Source organism: Geotrypetes seraphini, chromosome 2 (genome assembly GCF_902459505.1).
Source record: "Geotrypetes seraphini chromosome 2, aGeoSer1.1, whole genome shotgun sequence".
NCBI classification, from domain to species: Eukaryota; Metazoa; Chordata; class Amphibia; order Gymnophiona; family Dermophiidae; genus Geotrypetes; species Geotrypetes seraphini.
Window position 1 is genome coordinate 364,357,000 of NC_047085.1, and position 26,623 is coordinate 364,383,622.

The window sequence follows — 26,623 nt, forward strand, 5'->3', positions numbered from 1 at the left end:
ATAGGGTGGAAGGCAGGGAGAGATGGTGCATGGGAAGAGAGAAAGAACTGTTGCTCATGATAATGGAGGGGAAGAATGGAGAGATGCTACATGAATGGGAATAAAGAGGTTTGACCCAGGGCACAAGGCAGGAAAAGAGAGAGAGATGATAGACAGTGGGAAAGAAACAGAAATGTTAGATATGGCAATGAAAGGGACGGTACAGAGATGGAAGATGGATGGTGAGTATGGAGAAAGAAGAAAACATCAAATGGGCAGGAGACCCTGGTGAGTGAATTAACAAAAAACAAACAGAAACCAGAGCCTAGGACCAACATGATTTGAATTATAAAGTGACCAGACAACAACAGGTAGAAAAAATAATTTTATTTTCTATTTTGTGACTACAATATGTCAGATTTGAAATGTGTATCCTCTCAGAGCTGGTGTTATTTATTTATTTATTTAAAACACTTGTAGCACGCATATCAACCATCTATGCGGATAACAAAGATACATATATAATTAAAATTTTAAAATATTTACAGACAGGCAAAAAGTAGAGCATTGTGCCTTAGGATATATGCAGTCAAACAAAAAGACAAGGAAGTAGTCTTTCCAACCAGTGGTATGACTTTATTGTAAACAATGGTCCCAACAAGGATCCCAGTTTTGCCATGCAAAAAACACTGTCTTCAGAGGCCACTTCTGTGGTCAAACTGCTCTGTTCGTGATACTGCATAAACGAAAGTAAAAATGGCGTGAATCACGTCAGAATACCCATTAAAACCGCTTAGAGTTACATGCAAATGGCATACAGTCATGTGACTCTCAGCAGTTTTGAGTGGTATATGAAGTATTAAAATCAAATCAATTAAAGGTTAGAGACCACTGCTATATACAGTATTTCCCCATATATAGGCCGTGGCCTATACTTGGTTTTTACAAACCCATGTTTGGGGCATGGTCTAGTTATATGGGGCCTAGTTATATAGTTATATGGTTATATAGTTATATGGGGCACGGCCTAATTATAATCATCCTCCCCACCCCCGATACCTTTTTCGGAGCACCCTGGACAGCGAACAGCAAATCTCCAGCAGTGCGTGGGCAGCCACGATCTCTTCAGCATCCGGCCTGCCCCCGCACTACTTGCTGAGTGACTAACGTCAGTTCTCACGAGTCCTGCAAGAGATGACGTTGGCCATACAGCGGGTGCTGCAGGGGCAGGCCGGATGCCAAAGAGATCATGGCTGCCCTGCACCACTGGAGATTCATCGTCCGCCGTTCAGGGGGCTCTGAAAAAGGTAATGGGGGTGGGAAGTTTTTAAAAGGCAGGGAAGGTACCGGAAGATAAGCTGTGGCTAATACCATGGGGCAGCTTATCTTCTGGTTTATAAATATAGGCCGCCCTTTTCTGCAGCCTATACATGGGTGCAGCCTATGCAGAGGGAAATACAGTACACAGTTTCCCTGATGGTATCACTGTGCACGTGTGAACCAATGTGAATACACACACTATGGAGAACTGAGGGCATTCGAGGGGCGTTCAATAACTTATCTACCTCAGTAGGAAAGAAAAGAGTTTTCAAAATATGTTTGTTTTATTTTTCAGTATAGCTCCATATACTTCATACACTTTTCCTGCTCTTACTTTAACCCCTTGAAAAGAATTCTTCTATTTGACCTTCAAACCAGGATGTCACAACTTTCTTGATGTCTTTATTACTTGAAAACCGCTGTCTACGATGTCTTCATAACTCTAACAGGAAATAATCTAAGAGAGCCAGGACAGGACTATAGGGTGGATGGTTCAGCTGCTGAAATTCACATTCTTGAATGGCAGCTTGTAATTGTTGTAACCTGTGCAAAGGTGCATTCTCATGAAGAAGCATCACATCTGCTGTGAATTTTCCTCATCTTTTTTTCTTGATTGACTCCTGCAATGTGATCATTGTGTTGGCGTAACTCTCACCGGTTATGGTTGTCTGGTTGGCATGAACTTCAGAAGCAAAAGTCCCAGAAAATAGTTGACATGATTTTGCCTGCAGATTTTTCTGTCTGAACTTTTTTGGGGGGTAGGGGATGGCTTGTGCTTCTACTGCATTGACTCCATTTTGGACTCAGGATCTCTGTGATAGATCCAAGTCTCATCTCCAGTCACCAAATGATGAAAAAAATTCACTTGGTCTTCACTGAGCATATCCAAGTTCTCCTTACAGCACTGGAGCCTCATGGCTTTCTAAAATGGTGTCAGCATTCTTGAAACTCATTTTGCATTAACCTTGGACATGCCCAACTTTTCATGAATTATTTTCCAAACTGTATCTGCCAGGATGCTCTTTTCTTTAGCTACACTGGAAACCTTAATTCGTCTGTCTGACAAAATTAAATCCTCGACTTTCTTGCAATATTTAGAAGTTGCTTCCACAAGCCATCCAGTGTGAGGGTCATCACACTTCAACTGCTTGCTCCAAAATTTTACTTTGTAGAATGATGGGGTAGAATCACCATAAACTACAGTCATGCGTTCATGGATCTCTTTTGGCTTTTTCCCTTCTTTTGTGAGAAATTTTTATCATCATACGATGCTCTAAATCTAGCAGTTTCTTACTTGATTCCCATGAGGATTCTCCTGACATCCTGTTTCTTGGAATGTTAGACTCGCATTGAGCCACAGCTGTGCCTGAGTAACCTTGAGACGTGTCACAACATGCAGAGGCTTGTATCAACATGCTTGCAACTTTCTTTCATACTCAGGTATTCTTTCTGAAATGGGTGTGCACTCTGCAATTATTACACATTAACAACTTCCTGTGGTAACAAAATGATCAAAAGATAATTATCACTAACTTTTCATTGTCTATTGTTTTGTTTAATGCTGTTGTAATCCACCTAGAACTCTGAATAGTGCGGAATAGAAATGTAGAAAATAAATAAAAGAAAATGATTAATGATTCCTGTAAACAACATAGGAAACAAGATGAAATGAAAATTTTAAATATCTCACAGCCATCCACACTCTCTGCTCTTTATTATGACCCAAATGCTTTATAAAAGCCAAAAGTACAGTACTTCTTGTCCTGCTAATGCTGTCATAGCACATAAAGACTGTCGAGGCCACAACTGGTTAACCAGTGAGGCATTGGCTTTGGTTAACCTTATCAATTATATACAACATATCATAAATTGCCCTCTGCCAATAAATTACATTACATTACATTTATTGACTTCTATTTTGTCTTAACCTTTCAGTTCTAGGCGGATTACAATAACAGATATCTGGACATTTCCAGGGAATAACATCTCAAAGCTTATTATTAGACAGACACTGGATTAGCATTGCAAGACATGTTTCCTAAATATCATTGTTTTGATTTCTTTCCAGAATATTCTATAATCCAATATGGCACCTAGGATTCTGACATCTTTATCTAGTTTTGTTGCTTGGAATGACAGTATAGCATTACTTATGGTATGGTGGCCTAGCATTCACTGAATACATCATCAATACACTACACCCTCTCACCCTCTACAGCAGGGATCTCAAAGTCCCTCCTTGAGGGCCGCAATCCAGTCAGGTTTTCAGGATTTCCCCAATGAATATGCATTGAAAGCAATGCATGCACATAGATCTCATGCATATTCATTGGGGAAATCCTGAAAACCCAACTGGATTGCGGCCCTCAAGGAGGGACTTTGAGACCCCTGCTCTACAGCTACCTCCCTAGTGTCACCTATCCAGTGGCCACAGAACTATGGGGCTTTTTTTGAAAAAAGAAAGATGTCCAAAAAGTGTCATAAAGAGGCAGAAGAATATTTTTCTCACCAAACCCTTCCAATTTGCTATTTTCAAAACCTATTTTCTAGATGGATTTCAATGCTGTTCATCAGTAATTTGTCTAAATCTCAAGGGTGTGTGTTAGAGGCATGGTTTGAACATATGACTTGGATATTTTTCTGAATCACCAAAGTAGGGCCAGAAAGACACCTCCTCAATGAGAACAATTACTCAAACACAAGAGTTGTGAAAAAGAGATGCCACTGACCTGGATGTTTTTTTTATCAAACAAGATCTTTATTGATGTTTTTCTGCCATAATCAAACATTTTAGAATACGTCCAGGGCCCAGTTTGGGCATTTGTGACTAGACTTGTTTTAACCAAGAATACATACCAAAAAGGTGCTCAATCTGACCATATGACCATTGGAGGGATGTGAGCATGACTTCCCCATGCTCCTCCAGTGGTTGCTGATCTCCCTCCCCCCCCCCCAAGATGTAAATTAAGCAGTACCTACCTGTCTGTATGCTAACTGCAGATGTCATGGCCAGACCTAGGAACAGCAAGCAGGTCTCTGGAGTAGACTGGTGGTTAGTGCAGTGGACTACAGAGAAGAGGATCCATGTCCATATCACACTCTAACTACTATAGTTGTTGTGGAAGGTATGAGGCCACAAAAACATAACAAAAACCTACTGTACCAGGTGACATCTGTTGGCATAAGGGCTATTGGGGTGGAAACTAACTGCATGGGTCAATGATTGGCTGAGTGGAAGACTTCAGAGGGTGGTGGTCAACGGCACCCTCTCTGAGACATCGGAGGTGACTAGCGGAGTGCCGCAGGGCTCAATCCTGGGACCATCCCTTTTCAACATATTCATAAGGGACTTGACCCAAGGGCTTCAGGGTAAAGTAGCACTGTTCGCCGATGACGCCAAACTGTGTAATATAGTAAGTGAAAGCAATCTCAAGGATAGTATGACGCAGGATCTGATCACATTGGAAAACTGGTCCTCGACATGGCAGCTGGGCTTCAACGCTAAGAAGTGTAAGGTCATGCATCTCGGCAGCAGAAATCCATGCAGAACATACACCTTGAATGGAGAAACACTAGCTCGGACTTCAGAAGAACGGGACTTGGGAGTAATCATCAGTGCAGACATGAAGGCTGCCAAACAAGTAGAGAAGGCCTCATCCAAGGCAAGGCAAATGATGGGATGTATCAATAGAAGCTTCGTCAGCCGCAAACCTGAAGTCATAATGCCACTTTACAGAACCATGGTGAGACCTCATCTGGAATACTGTGTGCAATTCTGGAGGTCACATTACCGTAAATATGTGCTTCGAGCTGAGTTGGTCCAGCGGATGGCCACTAGGATGGTCTCCGGACTCAAGGGTCTCTCATACGAAGAAAGACTGGGCAAATTGCTGCTCTATACTCTAGAGGAGTGCAGGGAAAGGGGTGACATGATTGAGACATTTAAGTACATCACAGGTCGTGACGAGGTGGAAAACGACATATTCTTTCCCAAGGGACCCTCGGTCACAAGGGGGCACCGCTCAAACTCAGAGGAGGGAAATTTAGTGGTGACACCAGGAAGTATTTCTTCACAGAAAGGGTGGTAGATCACTGGAACAAACTTCCGGTGCAGGTGATCAAGGCCACCAGCGTGCTCGACTTTAAGAATAAATGGGACATCCACGTGGGATCCCTACGAGGGTCGAGTTAAGGAACTAGGTCATTAGCACTCAGACTTAACGAGGTGGGTCAGTAGAGTGGGCAGACTTGATGGGCTGTAGCCCTTTTCTGCCGTCATCGTTTCTATGTTTCTATGTTTATGTATACAGTTGGATCCAGTAGGTATTTGGTGGATTTTGGAGGGCTCACTATGCCATCTCATCTTCACCATGAAACCTCTCTTGACAACTTCAAAATTAAACTCAAAGCCTTCTTGTTCCAAGATGCATACAAAAGCATAACATAAACTCCTTTTTTTCTAACCGCAACAAACTTTCTAAGAGAACCGCTTCTAGGAAGCAATATGTCTTCTCCTGCTGTCTTTTCCCTTCCCCGCATACCTTCCTTTATTTTTATTTTACAGTGTAATTACTATCTTCCCATCCTAAGCTCCTTTCGTACCTGTTTATGTCAATGTCTGTGTCATAACCCTGTCTCACACCCCTTTTCTTTTTCTTTCAAATTCTATATTTTTAGCATTGTAAACCGTAGACACACCGTAGCCAAACATGATTTAATGAGACGGAGTCAGCATGGGTTCAGCCGAGAGAGATCTTTCCTCACAAATTTGCTTGACTTCTTTGAAGGTGTGAATAAATATGTGGATAAAGGTGAGCCGGTTGATATAGTGTATCTAGATTTTCAGAAAGCAAAGTTCAGTTGTGGATTAGGAATTGGTTATCGGATAAGAAACAGAGGGTAAGGTTAAATGGTCCTTTTTATCAATGGAAGAGAGTAAACTGTGGAGTGCCGCAGGGGTCTGTACTGGGACCGGTGCTATTTAACTTATTTATAAATGATCTGAAAATTGGAACGACGAGTGAGGTGATTAACTTGGCAGATGACACTAAACTGTTCAAAGTTGTTAAAACGCATGCGGATTGTGAAAAATTGCAGGCGGACCTTAGGACATTGGAAGACTGGGCATCCAAGTGGCAGATGAAATTTAATGTGGACAAATGCAAAGTGATGCACATTGGGAAGAATAACCTGAATCAAAGTCAGATGCTAGGGTCCACCTTGGGGGTTAGCTCCCAAGAAAAGGATCTGGGTATCATTATAGACAATATGATGAAATCTTCCGCACAATGTGCAGCGGCGGCCAAAAAAGCAAACAGGATGCTGGAAATTATTAAAAAAGGAATGGTTAACAAGACTAAGAATGTCATAATGCCCCGTATCACTCCATGGTGCGACCTCAATTGGAGTATTGCGTTCAATTCTGGTCTCCTTATCTCAAGAAAGTTCTAGTGGCGCTAGAAAAGGTTCAAAGCAGAGCAACCAAGATGGTAAAGGGGATGGAATTCCTCTCATATGAGGAAAGACTAAAATGGTTAGGGCTCTTCAGCTTGGAAAAGAGACGGCTAAGGGGAGATATAATTGAAATCTACAAAATCCTGAGTGGAATAGAATGGGTATACGTGGATCGATATTTCACTCTGTCAAAAATTACAAAGATTAGGGGACACGCAATGAAATTACAGGGAAATACTCTTAAACCAATAGGAGGAAATTTTTTTCACTCAGAGAATAGTTAAGCTCTGGAACGTTTTGCCAGAGGATATGGTAAGAGCGGATAGCGTAGCTGGTTTTAAGAAAGGTTTGGACAAGTTCCCAGAGGAAAAGTCCATAGTCTATTATTGGGAAAGACATGAGGAAGCCACTGCTTGCTCTGTATTGGTAGCATGGAATGTTGCTACACCTTGGGTTTTGGCCAGGTACTAGTGACCTGGATAGGCCACCGTCAGAACGGGCTACTGGGCTTGATGGACCATTTGTCTGACCCAGTAATGCTATTCTTATGTTCTTATGACCAGATACGTGCTGATGGTCTTTATATCAAATTACAAATAAACTTGGAAACTTGGCAATATAAGAGGGTTTTAGTGAGATGTGTACCTGGGATTTTTAATGTGAAGTTCAGCCCCCTGAGATGCCCTACTACTCTGCTGGGATGTCTGTGTGTGTGGCCATTCTACTACAAATACTGGCCCCTCCAACATCCCAATGGCTTGTTTTGTGCATTTTTCTTTTGGACATTTTTTTTTATATAAATGGTTCAAAAAATTAGACGCTCACCTGAAAAATAGGCATTGTAAAAAAAAAAAAAAAAAACACCCTCCACTCCACCCCCAAGATAGACATTTTTGCAGTTTTGAAAATGGGCATGTTTGGTACTGGATTTTTCTTCGTCATTGGCAAAATGTCCAAACTCAAATTTGGACATCATACCCCGTCTGGAATCTTCCATATTGACCCTGGCAATGCATTTATTACACTTGGCACTGCATTATACAGAATTCCATGAGGGCCCAGTTACAAAAGTGATTAGTTGTACAGAAACTGGAAATGTGACTTTTTTTTATAGACTTCTTCTACTACAGAAAATAGGGGGCCTGGTACCAGTTAAAATTAAAAATAGCTACTCTTCTGAATGCCCATAAAGTACAGTTGTCTAAGCCTAAAGTAAATGGCGCTGAAAATCAGACACCAGGAAAAATCAGCATTCAGTGCTATAACAGCGGAAGCTGGAAAGGCCCGCTTTCTTAATGTTAACATCATTCTGCCCATCAAACCCTTAAACACATCCCCCAAAGAAGACACGTAAACTTGCGTGGAGAAAACCTGGCCGCAGCCCTGTTTATTGCAAATTAACATATTTAAATAACATTTAAATATAAATAACATTACCAAAACAACTTTAAATAACCGTTTATCTATTAACCTTCACAATGGTATCACCATTGCGACCCAGATCCCGAGCTACTGACACAGATGTAAAATGGCCCCCGACCCTGCCATCTAAGCAAGGGTCCGAGGGGTGGCATGTCCCCACATGCCCCATTGTCCAAGGTCATCAGACCAACCAGGCACGGCTCCCAACCGGCCCACCGCTCATCTCCATGATGAGACCAGCCGCCAGTAGCTCGGGATACCGCCAACCAAAGCAAACTCTCACCCCAGGTACTAATGGGCGGGAGGGCGGGAAAGTTGTCTCGGAGGACCGGAAACCGTTAAGGTCCTCCGAGACCCTCCTTAAACAACCCTCCACCCCCCGCCCCCACCAACGGCCGCGACACTGACCAATCAAAACCTATCCCTCGTCGGGAAGGCCTCTACCCAATTCTTTGAGACCGTGAACGAGCAAATTGATAGTGGAAAGCCGGTGGACATAATATACTTGGACTTCCAGAAAGCATTTGACAAAGTTCCACACGAAAGACTTCTCAGGAAGCTACAAAGCCATGGCATAGAGGGAGATATACAAAGATGGATAGGCAAATGGCTGGAAAACCGAAAGCAGAGAGTGGGCATAAATGGGAAGTTCTCCGACTGGGAGAGAGTGACTAGTGGTGTGCCCCAGGGCTCGGTACTTGGGCCGATCCTTTTTAATATTTATATCAATGACCTGGAAAACGGAACATCCAGTGAGATCATCAAGTTTGCAGACGACACAAAACTCTGCCGGGCAATCAGATCGCAGGAGGACAGTGAGGAACTCCAGAGCGATTTGTGTCGGTTAGAAAAATGGGCGGAGAAATGGCAGATGAAGTTCAACGTGGAGAAATGCAAGGTAATGCATTTAGGCAGTAAAAATAAGGAATACGAGTACAGAATGTCAGGTGCAACTCTGGGGAAAAGTGAACAAGAAAGAGATCTGGGTGTACTGATAGATAGGACCCTGAAGCCGTCGGCACAATGCGTGGCAGCGGCAAATAAGGCAAATAGAATGTTGGGCATGATAAAGAAAGGAATCTCGAGTAGATCGGAGAAAGTTATAATGCCGCTTTATAGGGCAATGGTCAGACCCCACTTGGAATACTGCGTCCAACATTGGTCTCCCTACCTAAAGAAGGATATAAAACTGCTGGAGAGGGTGCAGAGACGAGCAACTAAACTAGTGAAGGGTATGGAGAAACTGGAATATGAGGATCGACTTAAAACACTGGGATTGTTCTCCCTTGAGAAAAGGAGACTGCGTGGGGATATGATCGAGACCTTCAAAATACTGAAAGGAATTGACAAAATAGAGCAGAGAAGATTATTTACAATGTCCAATTTGACACGGACAAGAGGACATGAAATGAAGCTAAGGGGGGGCAAGTTCAGGACTAATGTCAGGAAGTTCTGCTTCACACAGAGAGTGGTTGACATCTGGAATACTCTCCCAGGGGAGATTATTGCGGAATCGACAGTCCTAGGTTTCAAAAGCAAACTAGATGCATATCTCCTTGAGATAGGCATATAAAGATATGGTTGGCTATAAAATAAGCCAGGTGAATACCTAGCAGGGCCTCCGCGTGTGCGGATCGCCGGACTTGATGGACCGAAGGTCTGATCCGGAGATGGCGCTTCTTATGTTCTTATGTTCTTATTTCTTCCTTACCTAACCCCCCCCCCCCTTTCTTTTCTTTTTTTTTTTTTTTAAAGCCTACCCAACGGACGGCCCCGCGGGCCTCCCAGCTCCGCGTTAGAGCCGTCCGTCGAGACTGGCTCTCGGACTTTTTATTCTTAAAGGATATAAGAACATAAGAATTACTGGATCAGGCTAATGGTCCATCTAGCCCAGTATCCCATTTCCACAATGGCCAATCCAGGTCACAAGTACCTGGCCGAAACCCAAATAGTAGCAACATTCCATGCTACCAATCCCAGGGCAAGCAGCGGCTTCCCCCATGTCTGTCTCAATAGCACACAGGATGAGCATAAGTTATAGAACCGTGGAAAGTGCTGATTACCATGACCACCTTTTGGGGCAAGGAATTATGCCACCTGAAACCTGGTGTAAATTTTGGCGCACAAGTTGAGTATGCATCCACGGAATTCTAGAACACCATGCACAGCTCTTTGGGATTCAGCCTGTCCCACCCTTACCCCTCCCATGGTCATTCCCTCTTTTAGATTGTGCACTATGGGATTATGACATGCAGTGTTATAGAATAGAAAAATCAAAAGCTCAAGGAGTGGAACAACCACACAAAAAAACCCAGGCTGAGAACAGGAGTCCAACATAAAATCACTTTAATAAAAACACGTTATAAAAAATGAAGCAGCAAAATCCAGATGGATGGTTGTACTAAGGACCCAACACGGACCATGTTTCAGCAGCCTATACCTTCATCAGGAGTTTGAATATCCTGTGCTGCATCATATAAAATCAACCTGGTTTTAATCCAAATTTCCACAATTTTATATGTTCCATTTTTAGAATGGAACAAGGCTGGCAGCGGGTCTTTTATAATGGGGATTCTCCTTGAAACAGCATACCAGCGAAACGTGGATTCATGGCATAGCCTCATTTCAGTTTTGTGGATAAAATATAAGTTATAGCTTTATAAGGAAATGAAAAATTGAAATAATATTTATGGTTTAGGGTGGAGGAAGGCCATTGAAGAGGCTAGCTACATTAAGTCTGAACCTGAATGAAATATTGTGTTTAGCTGCTGAGTTCTGACTCTATTGGAAGAATATTTAGTAATATAAGATATGAAGATTCTTTGTATATATCAAAGAGATTTTCGAGAAAATAGATATTACTAAGCAAGAATGAGAAATACTAAAGTGAAGCTATATATTGTTTCTATGTTTGAATAGCTGGCATCCAGTTATTGACTGCTAACTTATTAAGTTGTGTGCACATCTAAGGATCATGCTCCAACTTTGGCACACAAATTTAAGCAACCTTTATAGAATGGGGGGAGGGGGTTTAACGATGAATAATCACAATAAAGTTTATTGGCTTTAATACTATAAAAGTTAGCCAATGAACAGCATCAAATATAGCAACAAAGGAATTTAAACTATACATGATAAGATCTGGACAATTGGTACAAAAATACCAGACTAGAAGTAACATGATCGTAAATCATATAGCCAATAATTAGTCAAGCAGGCACATTCTGGACCAATTAGCTAGCAAGTCCATCTGTAATGAGTTGGACTAGCACAGTACATGCAGAATCATGTCTTGCAACACTAATTTAAAATCAGTAGCTACACGAAAAGGTTTTTTAGCTTCTGAAAAAAATGTGTAATGTACAGATCACCCCTTTTGCAATGGTCAAATATGGACTTATCTAGGCAATTTGTTGTCTAATAATTACCTCCAAATAAAGGCCCACCAGACATATATGCATTGAAATAACCCCAAGTGTTGCATGATCAGGAAATTTAGGGTAACCAGAGCACCCAGACTACTGCATTACAAAGATTCACTGTCAAGTCATTCTCCTCTAATTGCTCATGCGTGGTCTAAAAACAATAAACCAAATTAATGGCAGATGGGCCAAGGTCAATTGAGAATGACAATAAAGAAAAATGATATGATCCACATATAATCAAAAATTCTACTTCTTTGTTCCTTTGCAGATCAGAGGATGCAAATAGATCTATATAAAAAAAAGGACAGGGTAACAGTGTGTGCCCTTGCAACAGTTTTTAAAATTAACATTCACTTAAATATTTTTTCATGGGAAAAAACCTCCCAGGAATCCATTCTCTTGTGTTTTTTTCCTTTCCTGATGGAGGTTTCTACAATGGGTAGATTCACATGTCAAAAACTAGCAAAATCAGCAAATCAAGTTAAAAGTTTCAGCTTTTTGGGTGGCATAAATCCTCTTTCTGCTGGAAAACCTCACATGAACAAAAGAATTGACCCAAATGGCTCAACAGCCCAATCCAAAGAGAAACAAAAACCACTGTGGAGACGGGATGTTCCTGAGATGGACTTTATTAATATTAAAACTTGACAAACCACATAAAAACCTCTAGGACACAGACCGCTGAAAGCCTTGGACCCTGGGCCCAACACAGTCTGTGTTTCGACAAGATTGTCTTCCTCAGAGGTCCCTAAGAAGTCCTAAGGTAAAGATTTGTGGGCAAATTAACCAGTCCATATTTGCTGATACGTGGAAACTCTGCGTGATAGAAGGGCTTGGATAACCTCATCTCAAGCTCTAGACCAGGAGTGTCAAAGTCCCTCCTCAAGGGCCGCAATCCAGTCGGGTTTTCGGGATTTCCCTAATGAATATGCATGAGTTCTATTTGCATGCGCTGCTTTCATTGTATGCTAATAGATCTCATGTATATTCATTGGGGAAATCCTGAAAATCCCACTGGATTGCAGCTCTCGAGGAGGGACTTTGACACCCCTGCTCTAGACATACAGAGGCTGGGCCACCTCACTAGATGTCCAGCAAGGTGGTTTCAATTATTGGCACATGGATGTCCTGGTGATTAGGACGTCCAAGTGTCGATATAGGATGCTTTTGGGACATTTATATTTTTTTATTATATGAGTCCCATATGCTCTTATATACCCGGTTACACTAGCATGGTATAGAATAGGCTCCAAATAGATCCTTCTTGGAACCTAAAAATAACTGCCCCTTTATGGACTTACCCCCCCCCCCTAATCCCTCATTAAAAGCTCTGGATGATATTATGCATGTTTTGGAGCTGGTACAAAAGCCGATTGAGACCTTTTTAAAATATATATATATGTGTTTTCCCATTGTAAACTGCTTAAACCATGCCCCCTTGAAATCTCTGCATCGCAAAGCATCTGCATTAGGGTCACCAGATTTTACGTTAGTAAAATCTGGACCTCTAGACCCACCCCCCAAGCCAGCCCATTTTCACCCATCCCCACCCAGTTATGCCCCAGCTCTGCCCTCAGCCCCACCCCTGCTGCCAGTTCATTGGGCAGGAAACATAGAAACATAGAAAGTGACAGCAGAAAAGGGCCAAGGCCCATCAAGTCTGCCCACTCTATTGACCCACCCCCCTGCTACCCTTTGAAAGATCGCACCCTGATGACCCATCCCCTCTTAGAGATCCTACATGAGCATCCCATCTGTTCTTAAAATCTGGCACGCTGCTGGCCTCGATCACCTGTACCGGAAGCTCATTCCAATTGTCAACCACTCTTTCGGTGAAGAAGTACTTCCTGGTGTCGCCATGAAACTTCCCGCCCTTTATTTTCAGCGGATGTCCCCTTGTGGCCGTGGATCCTCTAAGAAAGAAAATATCATCTTCTACCTCGATACGACCAGTGATATACTTAAACGTCTCAATCATGTCTCCCCTCTCTCTACATTCTTCGAGAGATTATAGCCGCATTTTGTTCAGCCTTGAGCCCCGAGATGCGCAGATGCGATGCAATGATGTCATGAGCGGATGCCCCCTCCCGATGCAATTTCTTTTCAAAGCCCGGCCAAAGTGCTGGGTTTTGAAAAGCCGCCTGGACCCCCCCAGACATGTCCTTAAAAGAAGGACATGTCTGGGGAAATCCAGACGTCTGGTAACCTTAATCTACATATATAACTAGTAGAACTTTCCATTTCTATATGTATGCAATCTACCTATGCAAATGTTGCTGCAGCGCTGCATATGCCTTTCAGAACTATAGAAATGCTTTTAATGTTTAAAATAATTCATCTTATCTAATATTTAATGTTTAAATAATTCATTTTTAACAATTCCAATCCCTTTCCTCATGTTTTTTCCCTATTTGTTTTTCTTTTCCTTATATTTAAGATAAATATTAACATTGTAACTGTTCTCTCTTACTTTCCATTCCCTAATATATCATGTTTATTTGTTTTGTCTGTTTGTTTTTAACCCACTTCAATGATGTACAATGAATTCGTGATCTATCTTATATTTTAATGTTACTCGCTTAGTGTGTAATAAGCGATTTATCAAATTTTAATAAACTTGAAACTTGAAACTTGATATGTGTAGATATTTCTAAAAAAAACTTCCATAATGTGACCAGGTTGGCTGCAGCAAAGAAAATTCTCTCCCATATCCAGTTAACTGAAAGCTCATGTTAAATCCATAATGACATGTTAGTTCGTAATCCTTTTGGGCCTTTTAAAATGCCTCCCTCTTAAAGAAGCAGCATTAGCATTAGTTAATATTTTGGTTTCACCTTTTATCCTGCCGGTATAGACTAAGTCTCTGTAAATTCGAAACTTTTAAATTTTATACAGCTTGTGAGCTGCTGCCACCTGGTGACCACATCACAGAAATGCTGCATTACCCATCCTATAATAAACTGATAAGAAATAGTCATCTAAATTCAGGACTTACAAATATTTTCAATACAGCTTGTGTTTCTTCGCAAACATATTTTGGAATGACTTACAGTGCTGATTACTATATTATTCTCACAGCAATTGGCTCTTCTGTTTTTAAATCACCACAAAACAGGAAATGAGGTCAAAGACGAGCAATGTAGGGTAGAAAAGCTACAGAAATAATTGCAAATATCATAGGTCCCTCTGACCTGAATAAAAAGAATGTTCAAGTGCACCTCAATATGTTGCCTATATATAATACCCTAAAAGCTGAAGGAGAAAGCTCTTTGGGACAATGCAAGTCTAAAATGACATTAGCAGTTCATTTGAGAGCGAGATTGTAGTCAAAATATTCTGGTTTAAGAATGGGGTGCATTCTCCCAGCAGGAGACACTTTTCAATGTCTATGCTCCCTTCGGGAACGAAAAGTCATCTACCATCACATTTCTTACCTCGGAAGAGCAAATCCCCACTTATATGGCCGGAGGCATAGCCAACTGGAATGAGTGGTAGGGTGCTGAGGAAAAAAAGAGTGACCGTGCTTCTAAGAGGCTTCATCCTTGACAAACCATTACACCTATTTTTGAAAAGCACAGGTGAGAATTTCACTACAAAATGTAGCACTCAACACGGTATCTCTCACACAATACTCTGAATATTGACACATCATGTAGCTAGTGTTGGTTTGCTTCATTAAAATATGCAGTGATGTGTTAATGTGTTGGTGCTGTATATTAGCCAAAGGGAAAGTCATAATCTGATTTGAGGACGGTTGTTATACCACGGGACTAAGGATTACGCTTGTTGTGTGTTAGTGAGGAAAGTATTGTTAGGTGTTAATTGTTTGCAATAATAGCTGGATGGTTAAAGGAGTATTCAGCAGGCTTGTCCAAATTTAGTCCTCGAAGGTCATAGATAGGTCAAGTGTCAAGTGCGCAGGACATTCCTAATGAATATGCATGACAGATATCTAAAATGCCTGCTATCGCCTTTGTATACCAATAACTCTTTTGCATATGTATTATTGCTATCACACTATACTGGTCCTCAAGTACTGTACTTAGACTTAGAGAAACATTATGGAAGGTTATGCCAGTCCTCACTTTCTTATTTTATGGGGAGTCATAGTAATGTAATGTAATGTAATTTATTTCTTATATACCGCTACATCCGTTAGGTTCTAAGCGGTTTACAGAAAATATACATTAAGATTAGAAATAAGAAAGGTACTTGAAAAATAGTGAAATAATGCTCAACTTTTGGAGCCCAATTTGGGCACCTGCTGTGGCCACAAGAAGATGGTATTCTTTAATGATGCCCTGCATTGTTTTTCACCACAGTCAGAGCAGGATTTGATTTGATCAGTAGTAGCTCAAGGTGAGTTACATTCGGGTACACTAGGTTTTTTTTTTCCATGTCCCTGAAGGGCTCATGTACTTGAAGTAATGGAGGGCTGAGTGACTTACCCAATATCTCAAGGAGCAGCAGTGGGATATGAACCAGGCTCAAACTTAATTGTAACACCAGATGGATGCTGATCACTTTCAGCAATTACTCTCCCAATAAGATCAAACATATAATGCAGCATTAACTTTTTACCAAATCACACAGTCCACATTTTCATTTGATGAATTGACTATTAGAGTCAATTAATTTACTTTACCAATTCTTTATTGATTTTCAAACAACAAATGCGCAATAATGATTCACATATATGTACATTATATAATAAGTGCAACAAAACTTTCAAATATTGCAACACAAAGAAATTTATCCCACCCTCCCAATTAAAAAGTAAATAGATTGCAATTCTTATGTTTTTATGTTCTTATATCAAACCTTCATGAAACTATTCATAAAATCCTTAGACCAATTCGAATACCATTCCCTTCCCTTCCTCCACATCCCCTTCCCCAGATGTGTATGTGTACTTGTCTATTAAATGAAACTCAATTATTTTTCTCAATTAATTTACTTTACAACAGGGGAAAGGACCTCAGAAAACCAGACTGCGAATTTTCATAAAATATACATCTGTCAGTTTCCATCAGTTACATTCTCACTCATTGGTCCAAAAACCCCTATAATTTTCTTTCTGCTTATATATTTTTGCTTAGTGAAACATTCTACTTAATATCTTTCTTGATAAATTCTTCATATTCAACACTCTCTCACTCTATTTCAGCTTTTGAAACTGGTGGCGGCGTTTAGTAGGTAGAATTTAAAAGTCTGCATTTCAAATAACAGCTGATCTTACTTACGCGAGCCACAGAGCTCAGTCAGAGCAACGTTACTCACTCTATCTCCGCATTCAGCCCAAATGGAGCAACAGAGTTCAATTTAAAGATCCAGTTTTGTTCCTTATAGTTAGTTAGTTTATTTGTTTATTTCTCAACCGCCCTTATCCAGGGCAAGTTACATATTAACATACAAAATATAAGATTTACATTTATCGTACAAAACACTTCAGAGTTAAGTTGTTTTTCATAGTGTACGGCATAATTTGTAGGCGCACCTATATAGGCCAAGGAAAACCAGGCCTAAATATCTGCACCTCACTTGTGCGTGCATCGAGCATATAAACTAAACTAAAACTTGAATTTATAGACCAGGTCATCTTCTCGACTCGGTTTACAATAAATTATTTTAAAATGAAGAAAAAACTTACAATTTTGAGGATAGCCAAGTTTTTAAATTTTTACGAAAGGATGGAAGCGAACCTAGTTCTCTTAACCTTAGGGGAATATCGTTCCATATCTCTGTTAGTTTGAATGAATAAGATTTCTCTAGTTTGCCAATAGAAACAATACCTTTAAGTGATGGAAAGAAAGTTTAAGTTTTTGCATCGTCCTTATCGGACCTAGTCTTTGAGAATTCCAGGAAAGTGGTGCAAGTAGAGAGCATATTCTATAACAGGGCGTCCATCTTTTAGGAATGCCTGCGACCTGCCCATGCTTCTCCCCTGGCTATACCCCTTTTCAGATTCGCACACTAGAACTGATACACAGCACCTTACAGAATGGGCCTACGAAGTTGTGCACTTAACTGAAGTGTTAATTGTCAATTATCGGTGAAGGTTAGGCTTGTTAAAACAATTAAGAACATAAGAATTGCCGCTGCTGGGTTAGACCAGAGGTCCAATGTGCCCAGCAGTCCGCTCCCGCGGTGGCCCTTAGGTCAAAGACCAGTGCCTTACCTGCATACTTTCTGGTTCAGCAGGAATTTGTCTAACTTTGTCTTTGAATCCCTGGAGGGTGTTTTCCCTTATAACAGCCTTTGGAAGAGCATTCCAGTTTTCTACCACTCTCTGGGTGAAGAAGAACTTCCTTACATTTGTATGGAATCTATTCCCTTTCAGCTGTGCACACCGATTTGCACGCACAACTTAAGGTACCATGTAGGGAATTTGGGAGTGTGTGATTCTGGCTTGCCTGTTCTCCAAAGCTGAACCCAAAAGTACAGGTTAGAAATCATTGCTGAGGTGAGGTATAAGAACATAAGAACATAAGCAATGCCTCTGCTGGGTCAGACCTGAGGTCCATCGCGCCCAGCAGCCTGCTCACGCGGCGGCCCAACAGGTCCAGGACCTGTGCAGTGATCCTCTATTTATACCCTTCTATCCCATTTTCCAGCAGGAAATTGTCCAATCCTTTCTTAAACCCCAGTACCATACTACGTCCTCTGGAAGCGCATTCCAGGTGTCCACCACACGCTGGGTAAAGAAGAACTTCCTAGCATTTGTTTTGAATCTGTCCCCTTTCAGCACATACATCCTGTACTGCTCCTTGTGACCTTGGGAAAATCCTGAAATTGTGGTCTTCTTCCCATGTTGTAATCCGCTCTGAGCTCTTTGGGGAGAACGGGATAGAAAACGAAATAAATTAATAAAAATTGTTATTAGTGTGTACTATTTCACAGGAAGTAGTACATAAAGCCTGGTACAATGAGTATACTTGAGTTCTAGGTGGTACTTCTAAGGATCTGTAAATAAATAAAATTTGATGTGAAGAGTGATTGGAGGTGTTCTAGAAATCGTAGACGTCTCGTTTATAATTCATTAGCAGGCACATTATCAAAGCATTGCTGAATAAACTGGAAGAAAATGATACACATTGGGCAGATCACCAGATCAGACCCATCGTTTGTATGATCATTACTTATGTGTTGACTACAGATGCCTGGGATTTATCTATGTGGGAACCTAGCCTGTCATATGAACATAAGAATCGCCATACTAGACAGACCGAAAGTCCATCAAATCCAGTATCCTGTTTCCAACAGTGGCCAACTCAGATCTCAATCACCTAGCTAATCTCAAGTAGTAAAACAGATTTTATAATGTTTATCCTAGGAATAAGCAGTGGATTTTCCCAAGCCATCTCAATAATGGCCAATGGACTTCTCTTTTAGAAAATTATTCAAACCTTTTATAAATCCCGCTAAGCTAACTAATTTCGCTATATCTTTTTTGAGATATGGTTACCAGAACTGTGGTATATAAATACCTAACCCATCCAAGAAAAATTCTTGCACTGTTACTACTTGAAAATCAATAAAGATTTATACAAAAAAAAAAAAAAAGTGCCAACCTCAGTACTTTCTTCCCTTGAGGTATTTCTTGAGGTTAGGAAAGAGGTAGTAGTCCGAAGGGGCCAAATCAGGTAAGTAGGCCAGGTGTTTCAGAACTTCAAAGTGAAGATCTGCCAAATTCTGCTGCACAAGGGCCACCTTGTAATGAGTGACATTGTCTTGAAGAAAAAAGATTCCTTTCAAAAACTTGCTATATTGTTTGTAAGCCAGCTGCTGCTTCAGTTTGTTGAGAAGTACTTTGCTGTGATGGTTGCACTCTTTTCCAGGTAATCTACTAGCAAAATTCTATCTTTGTCCCAGAAGAAAGATGCCAACACTTTGCTTGATGACTTCTGTGTCTTGAATTTCTAGGGTCATGGGGAACCACTGTGTCTCCATTCTCTGGATTGTTCTTTTGTCTCAGGATCATATATATCCAAGTTTCATCCATAGTTATGAGATGGTTCAAAAAAATCCTGCTAAAATCAGTCCAAAATGCATTATGAGGCAACCACTTGATCACATTTCTGGTCAGCATTGAGACACTTGGTAACCCATTAGAAACATAGAAACATAGAGTATGACGGCAGATAAGGGCCGGCGGCCCAACAAGTTTGCCCACTCAAGACTAGCTCTCCCTCCCTGGGGTATCCATTTTTAAGCATAACTCTGTGGTACCCCTACCTGTTTGTCACATCGATTCTTGAAGTCGATCACACTGCTGGCCTCGATCACCTGGCGTGGAAGACTATTCCATTGATCAATCACCCGTTTGGTGAAGAAGTACTTCCTGGTGTCACCGTGAAGTCTTCCCCCATGAGTTTCAGCAGATGTCCTATTGTCGCCGTGGGACCCTTTAGAAAAAAGATTTTGTCCTCCACTTCAATTCGTCCCGTGATGTATTTGAATGTTTCTATCATGTCCCCCCTTTCTCTGCGCTTCTTAAGTGAATATAGGCGCAGCCTGGTCAGACGTTCTTCAAATGGAATGTCTTTAAATCCTGATACCATCATAGTGGCCATTCTCTGGATTGACTCCATCCTCTTCACATCCTTTTGATAATGCGGCCTGCAAAACTGTACACAGTACTCCAGATGAGGTCTTACCATGGCTCTATACAGTGGCAGTATGATTTCAGGCTTTCGGCTGATAAAGCTCCTTCTGATGCATCCCAGCAGTTGTCTGGCCTTTGATGAAGCTTTCTCCACCTGATTGGCAGCTTTCATATCTTCCCTGATGAGGACTCCCAGGTCCCTTTATGCAGTAGTTCTCGATAAGTTTTCCCCATTCAAGGTGTAAGTTTTGCATGGATTTCCGCTCCCAAGGTGCATTATTAGGCTGAGAGCTTTCTTATATCTAAAGTCTCATGAATAATATAGCCTACTCATTCCTGGGATATTTCCAGGGTCTCTGAAATCTTTTTAGCGGATATTCTTCAACTGTCCAGTGTCATGGCATTAATGGCATCCATGTTTTCTGGAATTGTCACGTGAGTTGATCTCCCAGAATGTTCTTTGTCTTCCATGCACTAATGTTGTGTTCTAAATAAACCCAGTTCTTAACGGTGGAGTAGGAAGAACACTTAGAGGGGCATAATCCATAGTGTGCATAAGTCTGAGGTTGGACGTTTTGTGCAAGACATCCACAAACCCAGGAGGAAAAATGTCCATTTTTGAAGCTGCCAAACATCTATCTTTTATTTTTTTAAATGAGCTAGGTATATGTTTTGGTCCTTAGAACGTCTACCTTTTTTGCCCATGTTCAAAAATAAAAACGTCCACGTGAAAAATGTACAAAAGCAATTTTTCTAGATGTCCCCACCAATTACCTTGTCTGATTGCAGCAGAGGAATCCCCATCAGCTGAGCTGGTTTCAGGGATTCCTGGTGGCTCAGCTGATGGGGATTCCCCTGCCAAGATCAGCAGAGCTGTGGAGCCCTACACCCCTCCCCCTGACATCCTCCACATCCCCCCTGACATCCCCCACATCCCCATCCTCCACATCCACTGACATCCCCCACATCCCCCTGACATCCCCGATATTCCACTGACATCCCCAATATCCCATTGACATCCTGGACAAGTTTCAAGTTTATTAGGTTTTTATATACTGCCTATCAAGGTTGTCTAAGCGGTTTTACAATCAGGTACTCGAGTATTTTTCCCTCTGTGTCCCAGTGGGCTCACAATCTATCTAATGTACCTGAGGCTATGGAGGACTGAGTGACTTGCCCAGTGTCACAAGGAGCAGCACGGGGTTTGAACCCACAACCCCAGGGTGCTGAGGCTGTAGCTCCAACCACTGCGCCACACACTCCTCCACCTCCCCCTGACATCACCAATATCCTGCTGACATCTCAGAACTCTCCCAACATCCCTTGACATCTCTGCCCCCACCCCCCTCCCACATTTCAGGACCCTCCCTCCCACATCTCTGTAACCCTCTGTACCTTCAGATGAGAAAACAGCAGGAGGGAAGCCCACTCCTTCCTACCTACAGGGCCATGTGCTGCAAATTATGGGGTTTCTACCTCCCACTGCATCTTCAGATGCAGTCGGAGGGGCTGAAGGCCCAGATTTGCTCAAAATCGCCATTTTTAAAAGCCATTTCTAAAAGTTAGGCATAGTTTATAGAATAATACTTACACCTGGGCACCATGATTAAATTTAAGTGTGGCCATTTAAACCATGGAAATGTGGTATAAATGCCTGTGTCTAAATTTAGGTGTAGAGTAACGTGACCATTTATTTTTTTCATCAAAACGGGACATCTATTAATATTCAGTCTCGCCCCCAATCCCGCCCTAGCCCCGCCCTAGCCCCCAATCCTAGCCCCGCCCTAGCCCTGCCCTATCCCCCAATCCCGCCCCCAATCCCGCTCTAGCCAGGCGATCACTTCCTGTCCCTCCCCTGCCGCACCAAAAAAAGCCTCCCTCCAGGCCCGATTTAAACTTCCTCCCCGGTCCACCCCGCTGCTCATCTGCTGCCACTACTGGCACCCAGAAGCCTTCTTCCCGACATCAATTCTGACGTCGGAGAGGATGTTCTGGGCCAGCCAGGCAGCGATTGGCTGGCCCGGAACGTCCTCTCCGATGTCAGAATTGACGTCGGGTAGAAGGCTTCCGAGTGCGAGTAGTGGCAGCAGAGGAGCAGCAGCGGTGGACCAGGGGAGAAGTTTAAATCATGCCTGGAGGGAGGCTTTTTTATGGTGCGGCAGGGGAGGGACAGGAAGCGATCGCCTGTCCCGTTGTCCCCGCGCAAAGCTTCGGGATGCTGTCCCTGAAAACGGGACATTTTGGCGTCCCGAAGCTGTGCGTGGGGACAACGGGAAAGGGGATCCGATAACGGGACTGTCCCGTTCAAAACGGGACGTATGTTCACCTTAGTGTAGAGGCCTGTAGTCTATAATTATGCATGTAACTGAAAGGAATGTTACTGATCCACCCATTTCCATGCCCCTTGTATGAGCTGTGTGTAAAATTTAGGTGTAGATCCTGCGCTTAAATGTATGCACGTAACCCTTAGTTGATTCTAATTAAAGTTGTTAAAATGCTATCGGTGCTAATTAGCTTATTCAATTAAATTACGCGCATGTTTTGGCTATGTGACCAAAACGGTGCATGCAATTTTTGGTGCCTTTTATAGAATTAGAGGGGTATGTGTACATATATGCACACATTTGCTCTTTTTCTAATCATTTACACATGCATTCGGCATATAAATTTTAGCCTCCATGTTTCTAGAAGTACTCCTTTTGTACCACCTGAGAAAGCTTGGCAGAGGCACATTAGGACAATGAGTTCCATCCAGAGGGATTAAGAAATGAGTAATAACCATGAATCATTTTCTAGGACAATAAGTGCTATGAGGCAGTGCTGTACTGTCGACATTTATGCAGAGAAAACCCAATATCCATGACTTCCACTTTAGGACGGACATGAACTGTTCCATTCTGTAAGATGATGTATGTGTTGAGAAATTTGATCATTATGAAAAGCATGAAACTTCAGTGAGAGTATTTTTGAAGCACTCAGCACTATCTGAAGGAAAGTCTATAGAAAACCTAATTAAATGGAGCATAACTTGCATGATAGAGCTCTCAAAGGTTAGCTGAAGAGTTAAGTTGTGTAAATTGTTCCTAGGAGGGCAGTAACCAGTTGGATTTTACATGGAGCACTTAATTAAGTTTATAAGTGTCCTTATTTTAGAAGCTGTTATGCCAGAACACAACGCTAAGTCTCCCTTTCTCAAAGTGGTATTTGCATATCCTTAATGCAAAACCTGAAAATAAAATGAAGTCCGTCAGCCGATAAAAACGGAGGGGAAAGAGGAGATGATTTGTCGCTCCTGGCATGGGAATGTGTTTAACTAGTGGAGTGCAGGGGTAATTTTAAAAGAAGTAGCCTAATTTTTAGAAACCTACCAAATCCAGAGAGACAGGGTTGGGTGGTCAGAAGCAAAATGATAAGTGGCGACAGCAGCTGCCTGCTTCAGCTTCCGTTGTTGGTATACTTCACTGGCAGAAGGCAGATTCAGCAAATGGTAGTAGGTGCAAGGCAAGAAGGCAATAGTCAAAGCTGGTGGGGAGCGACATTTTAGGAAGGACGAACAACATGTCCAAGTCTGTATGTCCACAAATTGGCATCCATCTTGCATGCATTTTAGGATACAGACTATTTTAAAATACATATGAAATATGTGTCCATGTGCTGGAAATGTTCGACATGAACATCCATTTTACAGACGAAACATCAATATTATGAACAGGGAAAACAGGGCACATGGATGTCTGTGTGGTTACACAGAGATCCATACAGAGCAGAAGGGTAGCCCAATGGTTAGAGCATTGGGTTGAGCATGGAATCCATGTACAAATCCTGCCTCAAATTGTGATCCCCTTCAGGAACAGAAAAATCCTACTGTACCTGAGTGTACTGTATACCACTTCAATAGCCTTCATATTCCAGGACAGTCGGGATTTTTTTGTGTTCCTGGAGGGCTTACAATAAAATAAATACCATGTTGGCATTGTCATCTTGAAGCAGGGACTTTAGACCATTTATTATTCTATTGTCCATTTATTATGGAATTTTGGAAATCAATTTGGAGTCAAATAAATTGCTTATTAGAAAATCATGTGGCATTATCCTATGATACAATATTATTTGGCATGGAGATGAGAGCTAAGAGTCAAATATCCTCTACAAATAATAAATTATTGCTCATTTTGACAGGAGTTGCCATACAACAAATAACACTTAATTGGAAAAGTTGGAATAGATTGAACTTTAGTTTTTGGTGGAATTCAGTATGCCATATTTATAAAATGGAAAGAACATTAGCCATTCAAAAAGGGAACTTTAATAAATTTCAGGATGTGTGGAGGCCATTATCAGATTATTGTAAAGAATGAGTATGTATTTTTCTTTCCTGATTAGTACAAATGGAAATTGGGCGGGGGAGGGGGGTATTTATTATTGAAAAATGTTTTTATGAAATATATAAAGGATGGGAGGGAAAGGGATACATTTAATTTGATAAGATTAATTGTAGAATTTCAAGTGATATATCTATGTTAAAATGTTAATACCAATGTTGATGTACTTGATGTAAGTTATAAAATGAATAAAGAATTAAAAATAAAATAAATAAATTTTATATATCCAGCAGTGTCCAGCTTGCATTAAAGTCATTTTCAATAGCTTTATATCCCTCATGTCCTCACAACAGAGACCCCTCTCTCTTGTTTCCAGTCTAATAAACAAGAACAAAATCACAGCTTTATCCCCTTTCCGATTAGTTCACTCTGCAGTACTCTGATTCAAAGTTTTATCCTGGGAGCTCTAAGCCCTCCCAGGAGAGGTTCACAATCTCTAACAAATTCAAGTTTCCACCACCTCTTGGCTCTTCTCCTCTCCCTCTCAAGTTCCTTGACTTTCTCCTATTTAGTCCACCAAAACAAAGAAGAATTTGTGTTTGCTTCACTGGCAACAAACCCTCCACCGACTAAATTAACATAAACCTTGTTCTCTGTCCAAGTTCCTCCTACAGGGTTATTTTAGGCAGCAACTACCCTTGTAGTGTTTGTAACTTCCACACTGGCCCACCCATACTGCCCCCAGATAAGAACTAAAGAGTTCAAAAAATGGAACAAAAAGCTAACAGAAGGAAAGGTTCATCTACGTAACTCCATATCTTCTTCACTTCGGGCATTACCAGCTTCCTCTGTATCACCAGGCTGGGTTTCCTCCAAGTGAATGCCCTCTAACAGCTCCTCACTCTGAGGTAGGGTTACAAGATGTCTGGATTTATGTGCACATGTCCATATAGGTTTTCAAAACCCAGCACTTTGTCTGGGGGGGTGGGGGGTTTCTCATGAAATTTTATTGAGTTTCAAGTAACAAAAACAAAAATAAAAAAACAACGAAAGAGAAATACAGTACATGGTACTGTGAAGGGCAATGAAACATCTTAACAAAATAGTAGTATCCAACATTCTACTTCACAGAGTGTACAATCCATCCAACGATTAAAATATTAGGAGTCGTTTTAGATCAGCATCTTACTATGAAAACTCAGATAGATGCAGTAGTATGTAAAAATTATTTTACTTTGTGGAGACTACGAACTATCAGATCTTACTTTGAATTTGCAGCCTTGTTCTCTGGGTCAAAACTTCCTCTGAGTTACAGTTCTAGGTCTAGGGCTGCTGATTACTTCCTTCCTCAAACTTTTTGGGGGTCTAACAGGGAATCTACTCAGAGCAACCTCACAATATATAGGATGGATGTTCCTATGCTAGAGAATGCTGATGCTAGGGGTAGGAAAGAGTGGGATTGGCTTCTGCCCGCACTGTCCCTGTTGGACCATCAGGGATCAAAGGCAGGCCCAAGGGGCCTATTTAGATTGGAGGAGGGAGGGTTGGCAGTGGAGAGGACATTCTGTTGGGAGGGTGGGTTATTAATGTTATGGGCTGGGGAAGAGGAAGTAAACAATGGGGGCTGTTTTTTTTGGGGGGGAGGAGACTTCAAAAGGGTGTAAAATAATTGTGGGTGCTGGCCGATATTCAGCCAGAGTCCATATATCTGTTTTAAGTGTTCCCCGGCTGAATATTGGTATGACCTGCATAAGATCTGTCAGCTAGCAGTGAGACAGCCCCGGATATTCATTTCTGGGGCCTGCTGACTGCTGCCGTCAGAATATTACCCCCTAATTTACCAGTAAGCACTCTCTGGGCTCCTTTTACAAAGGTGCGCTAGTGGTTTTAGCGCATGCTAGCCGCTACCGCCTCTTTTTAAGCAGGCGGTAATTTTTCGCCTAGCGCGTGCTATAGCGCACGCTAATCTTGTGCGTGCGCTAAAAACGCTAGCGCACCTTAGTAAAAGGAATCCTCTGTGGCAGTGTGCTTTAAGGATGTAATTGTGTAGTCATTCCTTTATGTATATGGTCATATAAACTCATAAATGACCTCTT

General features: G+C 41.6%; 1 protein-coding gene across 5 annotated transcripts in view; it reads left to right on the forward strand.

Moving 5' to 3' along the window:
* ITPRID1 (ITPR interacting domain containing 1) overlaps window positions 1–26,623 on the forward strand; it is a 219,089-nt gene that overhangs the window by 153,037 nt on the left and 39,429 nt on the right. The gene's annotated exons all lie outside the window — the stretch shown is intronic.